Source organism: Lagopus muta, chromosome 4, assembly GCF_023343835.1.
Source record: "Lagopus muta isolate bLagMut1 chromosome 4, bLagMut1 primary, whole genome shotgun sequence".
NCBI classification, from domain to species: domain Eukaryota; kingdom Metazoa; phylum Chordata; class Aves; order Galliformes; family Phasianidae; genus Lagopus; species Lagopus muta.
Window position 1 is genome coordinate 70338491 of NC_064436.1, and position 16081 is coordinate 70354571.

Below are 16081 nucleotides of genomic sequence, written 5' to 3' on the forward strand. Positions count from 1 at the left end.
CCTCTGTGAGAAGTGTAGGGAATGGGTCTCAGCTCTGCCACTGAATTGAAATGTGTTGGCTATTGCTTCCTCCCCTTTCCACATGAATGGGAAGTGATTAGGAGAGAGGCAACATGGACTCAGATCTCTGCGGGAGAGCAAGAAATACCACTCTATACTCTGGAGCAGATGTTGCAGAGAGGACCAGGCACACAAAGGCAATAAGAGAAGAGGTACTCCACTATACTCCTCCCCTGACATCATTGAGCTGCAGATACTCAATGTCTGGGGCTGTAAATCCTCTGCTTTTACTTGGCTCCAAATTTACGAGTTAAAAAAAACTGCTGTCTTCAAATTGTTTCAGAAGAAAGGAAAAACATAAAACGCTCAGCTCAAGGCTGTAATAGAAAAGACATAATTTGACAATATAAATGAGCTTTAGCTGAGTTATGGAGTAAGGGAACATAACTGCAAATAACAGGCGCCACATTATAGGCTACATCTCTTCCACTACAAAGTCCAGGATCATTTTCTGACCCTCAAAGCTGCACAACACGGCCCCTGTGCTCATTCCTAAATGCTTTCTGCTCCCTCAGGCTGCCTGGTGGGAAGGGTCTATGACCACCAGAGGTGCCTTCTTGCTGTAACCATTCAGTGACTATGATCTCCCAGAAATTGCCTCAGATAGAGTCACTGGCCAAGGCCAAAACTGTGCCAAGGAAAATCCTGACAGTCTCAATTAAGAGGTTACTGCTCAAATTCCTGTCCCAGACAGTTTAGTTTAGCAGAGATTGTTCCACCGTCAGATCTTACGGTCAGACTGTACAATCTCTGCCAGCTTAACTTTGAAAGAGATATTTTTAATGCAAATCTTTTGGTGTGTATTTGTCCACTGACTTCATTTTCTCCCTTCCTATAAGATCTTGCCAGTGGGCATGGTGGGGATGGGTTGGACTTGGCGATCTTGGAGGTCTTTTTGATTGCTGCTCAATTATAAAAGAAGCACAAAGATATCACAGCTATTTCACAACTAGCTGACTAGTTATAGCACAATGGGCATAGAAAGTTACAGCACAAATTCTTTTCAGGTGATGATATGAAGGTCATTGGTCCACAGTAACTGAGTGACCTGGGTCTGTTCAGCCTGGGGAAAAGGAGACTGGAGGGAGATCTGATTCATGTTTATAAATACCTGAAGGGAGTTGGGAGGCAAATGGATGAGGCCAGGTTCTTCTCAGTGGTGTGTAGCAATAGAACAAGGAGCAATGACCTAAAAATTGAATGTGCAGTACTAACATGCAGAAGAACTTACAGTCAGGGAGCATTAGAACAGGTTACCCAAAGAGGTGGTGGTGTCACCTATTGTGGAGATATTCAAGACCCAGTTGGATGCCAACCTGTGTGACCTATTGTAGGGAACTGCTTTACAGGGCGTTGAACGCAATGATCTCCTGAGGTCTCTTCCAACCCCTGCAGTTCTGTGATTCTATGATAGTCTGACCTCACCCAGATCCCTTTGATTTCATAGCAGCAATGAAATATCAGTTGGAAGGAGATCTGGAAGACAATCTAGCCCAGATTCTGCTTGAATCAGGACTTATGCCAGTACCGCATTATGTTCACTGCAACTCTTAGGTAGTTGCAGAATCCCCTAAAGATGGAGATGTCCCCACCTTTCTGGGTAACCCCTTCCCATGCTACTCAATCGTCTGACTAAAAAAAATCATTTTCAATCTAGTCTGAGCAAAAATTTGTGGCCCTTTTTCTTCACTTCCAAGAAGCCTTCCTCTCCCAGATGCTGAAAAATTAACAGGTGCAGATGATACAGCCTGAAAGCTAGGGAAAAAAAAACAAACAAACCAAAAACAAAAAGGATTTGGCTCTGATGCTGGCCTGAAGATGAGAGAAGGGTTAGGAGGAATGGCTTTGATGCTGCAGACAAACAAATTGAGCAACACCTCTGATGTGACAGAAAAAGAAATACAAGGGGAGAGACATAAAGAGACAGGTGAGGGCAATGACCTTGCAGAAGCAGTAGAGGAATTTTGTAGTGGCCAAAGCCAGAGAGGAAGGTGCAGTAAGAATAGATGTCCAAGATGATGAGAGCTTTAGAAACCTTATATTAATTTCTAGACTAAATTTATTCCCAGCTTGTTTACACCCATTTGTTCTTGTCCTAGCACTGTCCTTTAACATGAGTAACTTGTCACACTCTGCAATTTTTACCTCCCCAATGTATTAATAAAGACCATAATAAAAGTTCATCCTTGTTTTTTGCTAGGCTAAAGAAAACAAGCCCTCCTCCTTTCCTCCCATTGGATTGGCTCTCTGTCTACCTGATCACCAAAGAAGCCCTTTTCTTTATTTGTTCCAGCACAAATTCACCTTTTTTGGAGATGCAGCACCAGAACAGTCTCTGGTTTGCCAAGGGAAATCTTGTCCCATGCTATTAACACTTCACTGTCTTCGCTATAAATAGCTCCTGTACCGTGTTCAGCTACTGCATTCTGCTTTTCCATGACTGCATCCCATCAACAGTGACTAATTGTGCTATGATGAACACATGCATCCACATCCTTCCCCTGTAACTTCGTTGTTTCCAGTGGCTGAGCCCCCAGCTTAAAGCAGCTATTCTTGTTATCAGTATCTAAGTGCTCAACTCCATACTATTACGTTTCATTCTATTTCTAATACCCCTGTGCTTAAGGTCATTCGATTTTTCTTGTGTATTTATACTGAGGGCCTTATAAATACACAGGTTGATAGACTGAATAACTTCTAACCATCATACCTCTGGATTATGAGATGGTCTTGTTGGATCTCAGACCTTCCATCTAGGGTAGTTTTAGCAGAACAAAGATTAGATGAGCAGTTTGATTCCTCACCTTCTTTGGAAGTGTCTGGCATTCGCTGGCAGAGGATGAGAGACAACAGGTGAGGGGCCTTTGTGTTCTGAAGCAACAGTTCTCTAAACATGACCGTAATCAGACAGAACAAATTCAGAAAACACCACAGGATAAAGGCAGAACTGTGACACAGTCTCAATGGAAAGTAGATGTTTCATATCCAGGATCCAAACACATCACATCTTTGGAAAATCATCAGATTTACACTGAGCCTTCTTCATACATGTGTCTTTCATGGAGTCAATGTGGAGCCAAGCAAACTAGAAGTCTTTGTTCTTTTAAATCTAGCTCTTCTTCTTTTATTCTACTGAGTTTTCATTAATCCACACAGCGTCACCTCTTCTGTCAGGTTCCCCAGAGTTTCATTGTCCCTCAGTTCCTTCTGTTGTCAGCCATCAAGCAGTGCTCAGAAGAGCTCAGGTCAACATTTTACTCAAAGATGCCAGCCACAGAAAAATAGGAACAGTTAGAGATGTGGGTACCTCTGAGGCGATGGAAAACATGTCCCAAAGATGCCTAAAATGTGGAGTACGCACAGTCTTTCCACGGTAGATTGATGCAGTGGTGTTGAAGCCAGATCCAGTGGCATAACTGCAAATGGCCAAGTTGTTCTCCTTTGGATGCCATAGGAGTGAGCTTCAATGGGCAGCAGACTGAAGGAAAGCTCTGCAGAGGAAAACAAAGCACCTCATACACAGCTGGCATGAAGAAACTCGTCTTAATATCCAAATTCCATCTTTAAACTCTCTTGTGCACCAGCTGGAGCACTTATTCCACCTTACTTCCCTAGACTGATGATGCACCTGCACCTGATGGGAAATTGCCACCATGTGCCTCTCCAGAGGTAGCTGCATTGCAGCTGAGGCAAATGATTGCTCCCTACAATTTCTCAGAATGGGAAAAGAAAAAAAAAAAAATCACAACAAAACCCTCCTTCCAGCCACTTCACTGACAAACTGTGTGAGTAAGAAGTTAATGGGGCTGGGAGAAGCTGCTGGCAATTCTCAGCTCTGCAGCTTTCCACTTGAACGCACTGCAGCTGAGCTAATAGTCAGCAAAGCCCTTGGATTCATACAGAAACCATTTGCATTTTTGACAGGAAGAGGGGATGGAACAGAGAAGAGCACTGCTTTTTCTCTTCCTTTTTTTTTTTCTCTTTCCTTCCACGCTGCTGCTTTTCTGTGTTTTAAAATGGGGGCTGGAATCTGGTGGTTGCTGTCCTGAACATGCCTCAGTCTTGTGAAAATTGTTGCTCTTCTCTCTCAGCTTATACTTCTCTCAAGAAAATATTTATATATTTATATATTTATATATTTATATATTTATATATTTATACATTTATAAATCCAAGGCGCGAGGCCTTTTATTTAATCTGGCTATTTGGAGAATTTTAGGTAAAATAGCAAAATAGTTTAATCAGAGATCACTTATTTCTTCCATAGTACAAATACTTCAAAGTCATGGACAATTTGACCAGCTGGTTTTGAAATGCTGGGAGAAGGTCTTTCCACCTGATTTTTTACCAGCTCACCTCATGGCTGGTCAGATAGAAAAGCCTCCGAAATCCTGAGAGTCCCATCAGGCTCTTTAGGCCAACCTGAGATTTGGGAACCCAAAATGTCCATCTTCCATGACACGCACCCAAGATCCTGGAGCCTCTTGAGAGCACTGGACTCCCCAGAGCTTGGGTTCTTTCCATTTTTTTTTCATTTCCAGATAAGGAACCTGAATATTTCCCATTTGAGAGCTGTTAGAGTTTCCACCTCTGTGGCATCTCACGTTTCATTTATCTACCAGAATTCTGACATGAAAGCAACCCAAAGAAACCTGAAAGTCAAATGAAAAAGGGTTTTTTTTTTTTCTGCTTTCTTTTTTTCCCAGTGAAAATTATTAAAGCATCTTTGCTAAGGAAAACAAACTACTTAGTTTTTATTTAATTTGGAATAAAGTCTTTTTTTTTTTTTTTCAAAGTTGAAACATGTAGCTTTGTCAGGAGACAATTAGGCAGGAGCCTTAATGTGTTGTTGCTATACTCTTTTACTACAATACTTAGGGTAGCAATAAGCAGCTCTAGGTGAAAATGAGATTTTAATGTTAGATCGATACAAATACATAAAGATGAACAATCTTTTCCCCAGGCAACTTATGGTATAAGCAGATTTAGTGTCTGGGAGGCTGCAGTCACATCAGAACTAAAAGTACTCTGAAAACCTGTTTCAAAGCTGAAGATCCTCTTGCCTTATTACAACCATAGCATCCAAATCACAGAAGTCATTTGGAAAACACAAGTAGCAGTGATTGAATCACTGCAATGTCCTTGTCCTGATCTCATTCACTGCTCACTGCATTTGGTGGGGTTTTTCCCAACTGCAGTGAACATAAACAGAAGAAAAATGAAGGACATCAATGCAGATCAGTATTTCCTGGTAGCTCTCAGACATTTAATAATTTTACGATGAATGAGTCAAAATTATCCCATCTCCAGGCAAGTTTATGCCATTTGCTTCCCTGTCCCATTCCAGACATTCCACGATTGACCGTTTTGATGGTGCTGCTATTCAGGGAGAAGAGGTTTGGCTGCCCGTTGGAGGTAGGAGAAGCTTTAAGCAGCAAGAGTGATGAGTTCAGTCCTCACCAGCTCAGCCAGTGGTGATCCATCAATGTTTGCGTTGACCGTTGGACGTGCAGTTGGGGCTGTGAGCTGCCCTTTGCACTAAGCTTTAATTACCTGTCATACCATGACGTTGGACAATTTCTCAGCCAGTGTCAGTGAAATGCTCAGCACATTCCCACCCCGACAGTGACCTTGCAAAGCTACATGTGAAGTAGCGATGGACTCAAGATAAGGCCCTGTTATTTTTCCACTGTTTTCTTAGAAAAAAGATATTAGCATATTATGAAACATTGACTTATTCCACATTATGCCAAGTTCTTTCCAACCGCAAGATTTGCCTCAGTTCCCTTTGTTTCTTGTTTGTTCTTATCCAACTTCTGTTTTCTTTTTCCTTTCTTCTTTTTTTTTTTTTTTTTTTTTTTTTTTTTTTTTTTTTTTTTTTTTGGTTTTAACTATCACTCTTCCTTGCTCCTCTCTCATTTCCTCTCCCAAACAGAAGGGGAATTTAAATTGCAACTGGTCACAGATGTAAAACCGGCAAGAGCATTCTCCAAAGACACTCTCTTTTACTGGGTTCATCCAGAGGTCAAAGAGGTTGGCTGCGGGACAAGACGGAGCAAAAAACGTACCCAAACCCTACTGTGTCATTGTCATCCTACTTGGCTGCCAGCAGGATGTGGCAGGAGAGGTGGAGGAATGCTCCCCCATCGTTGCACTTGCAGAGAGTTGGGTGAAAGAAGAGACGTTGCCAAGCTTTGGTTTGGGCCATCACACTTTTGGGGTGGCCGAAGAGAGAGGTGGGCAGCCAGGCTGATGAGGAAACGGGGAGGGTGGTCAGGGAGGGTGGGAGGAGGGGGTTGTGGAGGAGACGCCAGGCAGCTGTCTTGCACGCTCTCAGCAGTTGCATTTGTGCTGGAGGGATGTTGGGAGGAGGCCCAGCTGCTGGCTGCTTGCACCATGCCAGCTGGTAGGGTGAGAGAAAGGGAAGGGGGAACTGTTGGAGAGGAAGAGGCCACCCTGAGGAGATGGGCACTCTCTTATCCTGAGGTGGGATGATGGAAGGGAAACGCTGATTGAGGTACGTGTAGATGTGAGCAACTCCCTTGGCTAGAAGCCATAGGTTGAAGACTGAGATGTGTTCTGTTTTCAAAGTTTCCCTATGACTTGGAAGAACACAGTGAGCTAGGCACCATCTCCAAGGAGCCAGAAACACAGAGATAAAATCTGGAAAAAGCCATCTGCTCAAGGAAGGCTGGCAGTGTCTTAGCCTAAAGAACCCCTCAATAAATGCAGACAAGTCACATCAGGAGAAGAAGATGAGGCTAATCACCTACTCAGAAAGCTTGATGGCACCAAGGAAAGTTGGTAACAGAGTTGGGAAGAGCATCTCCAGCACTCCTGAACTGCATTGGCATCAGACATACTTGAGAAAGAGCACCTAGCTCAGACTTGATCTCACTCCTATCTTATGAGAATGGGAGAGCTCCCTGAGCATCACATGGGAAAGGAATACCCCCGGGATCAAATGTTTATAGGGGATCCCAGGCACTGACTGGAAGTACACCATGGTAAGGGAAAAATGGAAAAGCCATTCTCGGTAACCTCTCATCGGTCTGGAAGACTTTCCCAATGAGGCCATCAAATAAACGATGACTGGAGGGAGGAAGTGCTGGAGTTTCCTTAGGAAACCCCAGGGAGATCAGAGGACACTGAAGCAAAAGATTGCAGAGGAAGAAAATTAAAAGTTAGGAAGAAGCAGAAGCAGGAGAAGTGACTCAGAAGAGAAGTGACTATATATCAGCGTTGGCACACAAAGAGTGAAAGAATAATGGTCATATCTGGAGCCCATCATAAAGTGGAGGTTATTAGTCTATAAATCTCATGGTGAGACTCTGAGGTTGTTCTATAAAACTTCTGGTAAAAGCCCATGAATGCCGTCTGATCACTTTGCTTGTCATACTGTCACCTCTTAAATTCAGAATACGTCCTAAGCCATCTGCCCAGGCTGACAAAAAACTGTGGCATTTTCAATTCATTTCAAGAGCACTTTCTCTTTCAATACATCCAGGTAAAGCAAAGTGCTTTGATGCTCCTGGGGTGCTCCTCACAGCGGGACCTCAGCTTGAATCCTGCTTCTCTTCATTAAAAAAAATCTGCCCTCACCATATAAATCCCCACAACCTCCAATGTCATTGAATCAATTCCTCCAGTCCCAAATGACTCCAAAGTAAGTGTTGGCTGCCTTGCCCAAGCGAGGCTTGAAGAGTTCACATATCAGTTTCCTTTGAAGAGACAGTCATACAAACTGGCTGTACTTGCTTATGGAATGCTTGTCTTCATTACCACATTTCCTTTTACTCAGTTTCATTCCCTTACTCTGTGTTATCAGCCCTAATATCACCTCCATCTCTTTGAGACTGGCAACATCCCCGTTTACAAAAATAGCTATTTAGCTTTCATCAAATTGCCTATGGCAAGAGTCCATGCAGGTCAGTGAAACAGGGCTCGAAGACACAAGAGCCTATAGAGACCTCCAGGATAAGGACAGTGGTTTTCACTGTGCAACACTGAGATGTTTGTGCTAGATAAGATCGCCAGACAAGCCATAAATGATAATCTGTCTCTTTGGGAAACAAAGCATCTATTAGAACTGGATGGAATTTGATGGAATTTGTTTCATTTAAAACAAAATGGAGTTAACAGCTCAAGTGATATTAGCAATTTCAAAGGGGTCATACAATTATCAAAGGCTCTCTCTGTTTTGCTGGCTAAAGATCTTGGAATTTCTCAGCTTGAAAAAGAATCAGAATATGCTTTTCTCCCTACATCATAAAAATTAACATTGAGAATTCCAGAGGATTTTTTTTCCTAAAACTTGATACTGTTTTTAAATTGCATTTTCATTGTATTCCAGATCTTCTGTTAGCCTGAATACATTTATTTTCCATAATATCTGTTGCATAAAGCCATGATGCCCAGGCTTGGTTATCCATCTCTAGCTACTGGCGAGAACTGAACTCCTCCTCTCTGGAGTCTTCAAAAGGATTAAGCTTTGCAAAGTTGGATAAAATTGATCATAGAATCATAGAATCACCAGGTTGGAAAAGAGCTCCAAGATCATCCAGTCCTGTCATGTCAGGCCTGTTGCCCTCCAGGCTATCGTAACTGCCGTTAAAGCAGTTTTGACCCTTCAGGTAAGGTATCTCCTTTCCTGGTTCATTATCCTAAAGCAGAAGCTTTGACCTTCAAGAGTCCCTTCGAGCTCACAATTCTATGAAATATCCTGAGTTGGAAGATTACCCATAGAGATCTTTGAGTCCAGCTCCATGCCATCCATTAGCCTTATGATGCCAAAAGGCATGAGAGGATGAAGGGAAAATCACACATAAAGCAGCACGCTTCTAAGACTTGTAAAGGTGCTGTGTTTGTACTCAAATGCCTGGATCTGAAACCATGAGGTGTGCAGTGTGTGAGACCCTCTAATATGGGAGGAACAGGAATCCACCCCTCTTAGATATGCCTCATTCTCCAGATCATTCCAAATGTCTCACAACACCTGTCCTAAACAAGAACAGTGACCAAAAGATACTGAAATCCCAAAGATACTCATCCTGGCAGTTGTGTTCTTCCAAGAAACCATCAGGTGCCCCTGGCTCTGCAGCAGGACTTGGGGCTGCTCAGCAGAGCTGGGAAGTAGAGCCACAGCCAGGAGACGTGTGGGATAGATGGCTGCATGCTGATGTGTCAAAAGAGGTCAAAAGGCAGAAGGGAGAACTTCTAGGAAATGCACATGTAATCTGTCACACTGCTTTCCAGCCCCAAGAGCCAAAGAACAGATATGGGAGGGATCTTCTGTATTCTTATTTCCATCATTAATTTTCCATAGTGCGGACACAAAAGAAGTATTATACTCCATGATGAAATGTTGGGGTCCTTCTCCCCTTGCCTGCCTTCATTTTAACCATCTCTGAGCAAAAACAACAAAAATGAGCACAGAAACATCAAATCATCTCCCCATTCCTTTACTGCACGGCAGCAACGGCACAAACAACCCTGAATCAGAAAAGTTTTTAGCCATCATTCTGCCTCCTTGGTTTCCAACTGAATTTCATTTCCTAAGTGCTTATCTTGCCTTTGCAAAAGGTGAAACTATTGCCACTCAGAGAAGAGGTCATCCATAGAAAAATGGACGTAATTCCCCCAAAAGTTTTGGCAGAGCCAGGAAGAGGCAAAGTAATTGCGCCTCCCACTCCGGCTCTGCTTTGCTTTATTTGAACATCTTCATTCCATTCTGCTAATGTCTTTTTTTTTTTTCTTTTTGGCTGGATTTGGCCAGTATCTGGGTGACTGCCAGCCCAACCTGTAATTTCCCCATCCTCTGCTACCCAGCATTCGCCCACCACCCATTCCCTGCCTCGTTCTTTGGCTGAGAAATGCGGGATCAGAGTTGGACGCCGAAAGGACTTGGCTTTGAGGAGTTTCAAAAGAAGACACAGATCTTGCACAACAAAGAAGATGGTGAGATAATTCCAGGCATTGTTATCAGCACTGCGCAGGCCTAGGAAGGGAACATGAATGGAAAGAGAACAGCCAGGGTGCAGGGCCAGAAAGAGGACTGGGATTTCTCTTCTCTGTCAGCACTGCTGTGCTTGACTGCAGAACAACACATCTCCACCACATGTCCACCCCTCCCTCAGCCTCTTGCAGGAAGAATGCAGCCACTTCTATTCTTCCCTCCAAACATCACTCTTTGTTTCAAACCATAAGCATCCACTGTAGGTGGAGAGCCATAGATGGTCCTGATAGGAGAACCTGACACATCTCACTGTGTTCTTTGGTACCCAGCTGGATGCTGGAAAACTTTCAGTTCCACACAAAAGATGAAATAGTGAGTGACTTTCACATTAATCACCTCTTCTTAGGACAGATTGTACTTTGGCCACAGAACAAAACCTTGGTCTCCAGTGGCTTGGACTGCTCCATCATTAATCTAAGTTCAGATGTCAACAGTATACCCTAAGCACAATCAATAAATAAAATTTACCTCGACAGCACTGCCCTATCTGATGTATAGCTCAGTTTCTTAAGATATTTGTACTTGCTCATTGCATTGGGTGCAGCCAAGTCATCTGAGCAGTTTTCCCACTTGTCTTTTCAATACGTTCATTTCTGTGCTTTCTATCACAATGATTCTCCCATCTGATATCCTCTGTTGGCTCCATCTCATAAAATTCCAGACTTCTTTTTTTTTTAAGAGACATTACTATTAGCACAAACATACACTTACCATAGAATCATAGAATGGCTTTGGTTGGAAGGAACATTAAAGATAAAGCTCCAACTCTGCCATGTACAGGGTTGCCAACCACTAGATCTAGCTGTCCATGGCCTCATTCAACCTGGCTTTGAACACACCTCAATACACATGTGCACCTATAGGTCCATCTGCATAGGTCCATAGATATAGAGATGACAAATTCATCCACTCCAGTGACCGAAACACTTCATGTTACTTCCTGACTCCCTCTCATGTTATTTCCTCACATAACTTTCATTCTGACACATGGCTCATTCTACTCTAGCCTCTGTAGGATGCCACTCATACCTGGTCATTAGCATGTCCAAGGAAAATATCACTCATTCATGTTGTCTCAAGCTCACTGCACTTCATATTTGTGGGTGAGATGAGCTAATCCTTCTTCATCTGAGAGCATACGTTCTCTTTATGGACACTCCTGATTTAAACAAAACAATCTACGTGGTCATGGCATCCAGCACTCTGAGATCTGCTAACAATTTCTCTGTGTTTTTCCATCCAGATTTTTCACAGTTGTTCAGGACACCTGCTAGCTTCATCAAGAGATGTTTGTCTGGCTGGCAGTGCTCATCCTTTTAAAATGCCAGCTTGAGGACACTCTTCTGAAAGTTCCGGCTGTTTATCTTCTAAGGGAACTGCTAACTCAGAGCAAGCTAAGAGAGATGATCCAAACGTGGGTCTGGTATGAATTTAGTAAAGCGGGATGCCTCTGTTTGGGCTATCTGAAATTCAAGATCGTCTCACACCTAAACTTGAGATTTTTGACATCCTGAAGTGGATTTAAGTCTAGACTGCTTGGTCACCTCAGAATGATAGGTGATCACATCACTGGTCTTTTGATCTGAACCTCATTCGAGAGGTCTGCACATGGGACAAGCAGCTTGTAAATCAATGATAAGCAGGGATAACAAGAGGCACACATCTTGTCATTCCTCCCTAAATCCACTCTCCTTATTAAGCATGGAAAAGTTGTTGGACTTCTTGCAATACATGAGGGAAGCTCCATGGAGACATTTGGATTTGTTCTGAAACAGCAAGAAGGGAAAGTCCTGAAGTTTTGGGATTTTTCTACATGCTATTAATAAAAATAATTCATAAATCAACAACGACCAAAGGGTCACGCAGAAAGAGTCTGCTGCCTGGCTATATGAGACACTCCTGTGTGGGTGTGAGAACCTCTTGAAATGGCAAAGGACTCTGGAAACAATGAAGGAGAAATGAATTACATTTTTTTGGCAGAAACAAATCAACAGTTCCATCCCCCTCTCCTTCTTCTCCTTTTATTTTTATTTTTTTTTCAAACAGAAATAGATACTTGAAAAAAGAAAACCAACAACATTTTTTTTTTCCTCCCAACTCCAAAAATAAAGCTTTTGAATATACAGAACTTACTCTCTTTAATTTTCCTTGCCCTTACTCCCCCTTACTTTTGAACATTAGAGTTCTGGCAGTTCTCATTAAAGTTTTTTTTTTTTTTTTGTCAACCACATTCGTGTTGAAACGCAGACAGAAGACAGGATGGCTCTGGGGATTGGTAATGGGATATACAGCCTTATCACCTTGACATCATCACTTTGGCTAGCCCGGCTCAGTAGTGGCTACACATGAATCCCTGTGGCTGGTTGGTTGTCCCACCATGTGTCACTTGGAAAGATTCCTCCAGGAAAACCTTGGCCAGGGAGATCTGCCTGCAGGGAAGTGGGCAGCTTGACTCCCTGCAGAACTCTTTGTGGGCTCATTTGTTCCCCAAACACTTTAGCCCCATATCTGAAAATTGAGATAGGACAAGGGGGAATGGTTTTAAACTGAAACAGAGGAGGTTTAGGTTGGAGATTAGGAGGAAGTTTTTCACCCAGAGGGTGGCGATGCACTGGAACAGGTTGCCCAAGGAGGCTGTGGATGCCCCATCCCTGGAGGCATTCAAGGCCAGACTGGATGTGGCACCGGGCAGTCTGGTCTGGTGATTGGCAACCCTGCAGATAGCAGGGGGTTGAAACCAGAGGATCATTGTGGTCCTTTTGAATCCAGGCCATTCTATGATTCTATGATTTCCTTTCCCCCACTGATTTCCTTGTTGTGAGTATCTGGAGTACAAGCAGCAGGGCAGAACTTCTCATAATGGGCTCATGCAGCAATTCCTATTGTCATGGTGCAGTTGCATTGCAAGGTTCGGAGGCTCTACAGCACTAAGTGTTCGGTCCCATCCTACAAAATTAGAGGAGAGCCATCCCAACAGGAGGACTGCAAGTGATCTCTGCTAGAATTTCATTGCTCTTGCTGTTGAGAGCCTTTCCCTCGTGTCCATCCCACGTCTTCCACTGGCACTGAGGGATGTGATTAGTGGGCATGGTGGTTATGGGGGTGACAGTTGGTCTAGATGACCCTAGTGGTCTTTTCCAATCTCAGTGATTCTATGATTCTGTGATTCCTCCTTTGAATTTAAGCTTATCCAGCAGGCCCTGATGTCCGTAAGTGCCTCTAGAGGTCAGTTCTCAATATAGCTTTTCTTCACTCGCCCACCTTACTCAGCACTGATGCTTTGTAGTGAAAAATGACTTGGCTATAGGTATCTTGTTGTAAACAAGGATCTAAAGCACAGGCACTGAGGTACTGTGGAAGTAGCCTCAAACAAGGCAGCCTTTTTCCTTTCAAAAGTGCAAAACAGCAACTTCACCAGCATCTGGTTCACACGGGCTGAGCCTCATCCTTGGCCATTAATATTAGCAGGCAGCACTCTGGAAAAACCTGTCCTCACTAGCCACCAGGAGTGTAATAAATATATTCCACAGCAGTGTTATCCACCAAAAACGTGTCCTGTTTAACACGGGGCCCGTCAGTCCCTTGGATGCTGTCCCACGTCAACAGATAACCCTCCTGCTACCAGTGTACCACCACCCGTGTGCAGGTCAAAGTCCTAAAGAACATTATTTTTTAGGAGCGGGAGAAAGGAATGTGACATTCAAATAAAACTACAGGGGGGAAATTTTCAGATAGACCGAAGTAGAAGTGATTGCACCAGTCAGGAATTTTTGCTGGGGCTCAATGGCCTTGCCAGCAGCAGTGAGGACCCTCTGAGGGCTGGGATCAGCTGAGGTGCCACCTGAAAGTGCAAGGCCAGGTTATTTGGAGGTGAAAAAGGAACCTGTTTCTTCTGAGTGCTGTTGAGTGATATTTAAAGGAAGATTGCAGCTTCAAAGGGATCCTTTGGGTTACTTCTGCTCTGTTTATAAAAGCTGAGGCCACACTGCAATAGCCAATGTATCTACACCTCACTTTCCTTAGAAAAGCAAAAACACAGACCAGTAATAGAATAGGAATACTCCACTGCAGCATCATTCATCTATAAGTAACTGATAGCTCATAAATAAACTTTTCACGCTACTATTCCGTGTCTATATTGGCTTTGTTTTTCTCTTATCTTAGGGATACAATCTGCATTTACAGAAATGTGCCTGTTTAGCTCATCAGAGGACCTGGTAGGAGACCTGTTTCTCCTCTCTGAGGTGTGAGGATTGATTCGAAGCACTGAGGAGTCCCTGTACAGACTCCTAATGCCCTCAGGCATTCAAGCTTTCCTATCTAGTGAAACTGCTTTAGCTGTGAAGACATAGATGCCCAAAACCACTTGAGATATCTGGTGATACGTGAGATACCTTCCTGGGGCTGGCAGTATGGCATTGAACCAGTGGGAGCTGGAGACTAACGGGGATAGCTGCACTCAGGAAGCTGAACCAAATCCATGTATTTGTTTTGCAGGCTTACACTGGATGCTGGTTCTTGCTTCCATCTCTGTCCATGTTTTTGGCACGTCTGACTCGTAAGATGCTTTTATAAACAGAGTTGGGAGCAAGAATGTGAGAAGATCCCTGAGCTCCTTCCTCCCAGCCCTGCAACAGTGGGCCTGTTTGCAAAAAGCACCACTATTTAATTCGTATTACACGTTTAATGAATAGGTCTGTGAGTGCCTGGTGTTCCTTTGTGCTGGGATCTCCCTGAGGAGCAGGAGAGAGCACGGAATGAAGCGGTGTTTCATGCTGTTGAGATGGTGGCTGCTCTGGCAAATCACAGCAGTGGAAACCAGTCAAAGTTGTGTATTCAGAAGTAATGCACGTACGAATGTGTCTTAAGTAGGTAAATGGGGATTTTATGAACTGTTTCTTTAGGGATCCAAAGTCTGTCTTAAATGAAATATAAGTGTCTAAGTCCTTTTGTGAGCCTGGGCCTCTCTGGTCCTTTTCTGCTTCTGTAATCTGAGGATCAGCACACTCGCCTGCCTTAGAGGATGTGGTAAAGATAAATATATTAAAGACGGTAGGGTGCTTGATATTGTAATGATTGAGGCCAGATATCTGTAGCAGAAGCAGAAGTAAAAAGAAATAAGATAATAATTGACGAGGACTCTTGCCAAGGTATGTCTTGGCAGCCGGCTCGGCAGCAACCTATCATTTAAGATGGCGGGGTTCCCCTCACCTTCTAAAACCTAGTGGCACTGGGGGATTTGTGAATGTGAAACAAGCTCTCTCCAGTTCTCCGACTCTTTTATATTTCCTCACGCTGCTCTTGAGTCGTTCTTAGGCATGCTTCCCGATGGCTTGGAAATCTCCAGGCACGCATTGAAGCTTCTATATTTGCTCTCAGCCTCTGCCAAGATTAGCATTACCACTCTATGGAAAAATATCCGTCAACCGGATATAAAAGAATGGTGCGAGGAAGTAGAGCTATGTCAAGGCAGCACAAATATAGCTTATGCGTGTAGGGGAAACTGGCATATTTTATTTTTCCATCTGGCACTCTTTTTTTTTTTTTTTTTTTTTTTTTCAGATTACCCTAGCTATAGCATAATGCATAGGATCCTTCTAAGATGCCTGATTTGGGTTCAAGTTATTTCCACAGGCTGCTTTGGATAGAGATGGGCCAACTTCAGTTAGCGTTCCCTCCAGATAAACATTTAGGGGTTTACGTGCTTATCTGTATTTCTCCTTCTGATCTAAGCTTCTAGGACTACATTCTGAGTGAGTAAGGAAGGCTATTTTGCTCATGCTGACACAAGACCTGACTGTTTGAAGTGCTGAGCACTGGAGGAACTCTATGCTGGATGGAATTGAAGGAAGCGTGAAGGTTTTAGGGAATGTTTTTCATCACTCTTACATTGTGTTGCATATCTGCTTGCAGGTACATGTCTGAACAAACGTGACTTTCCTCCCAAGAAGCCAAAAAAAAAAGGATTAAAGGTTATAAAGAGCAGTTAGTTCCTCTGCTTTTGTC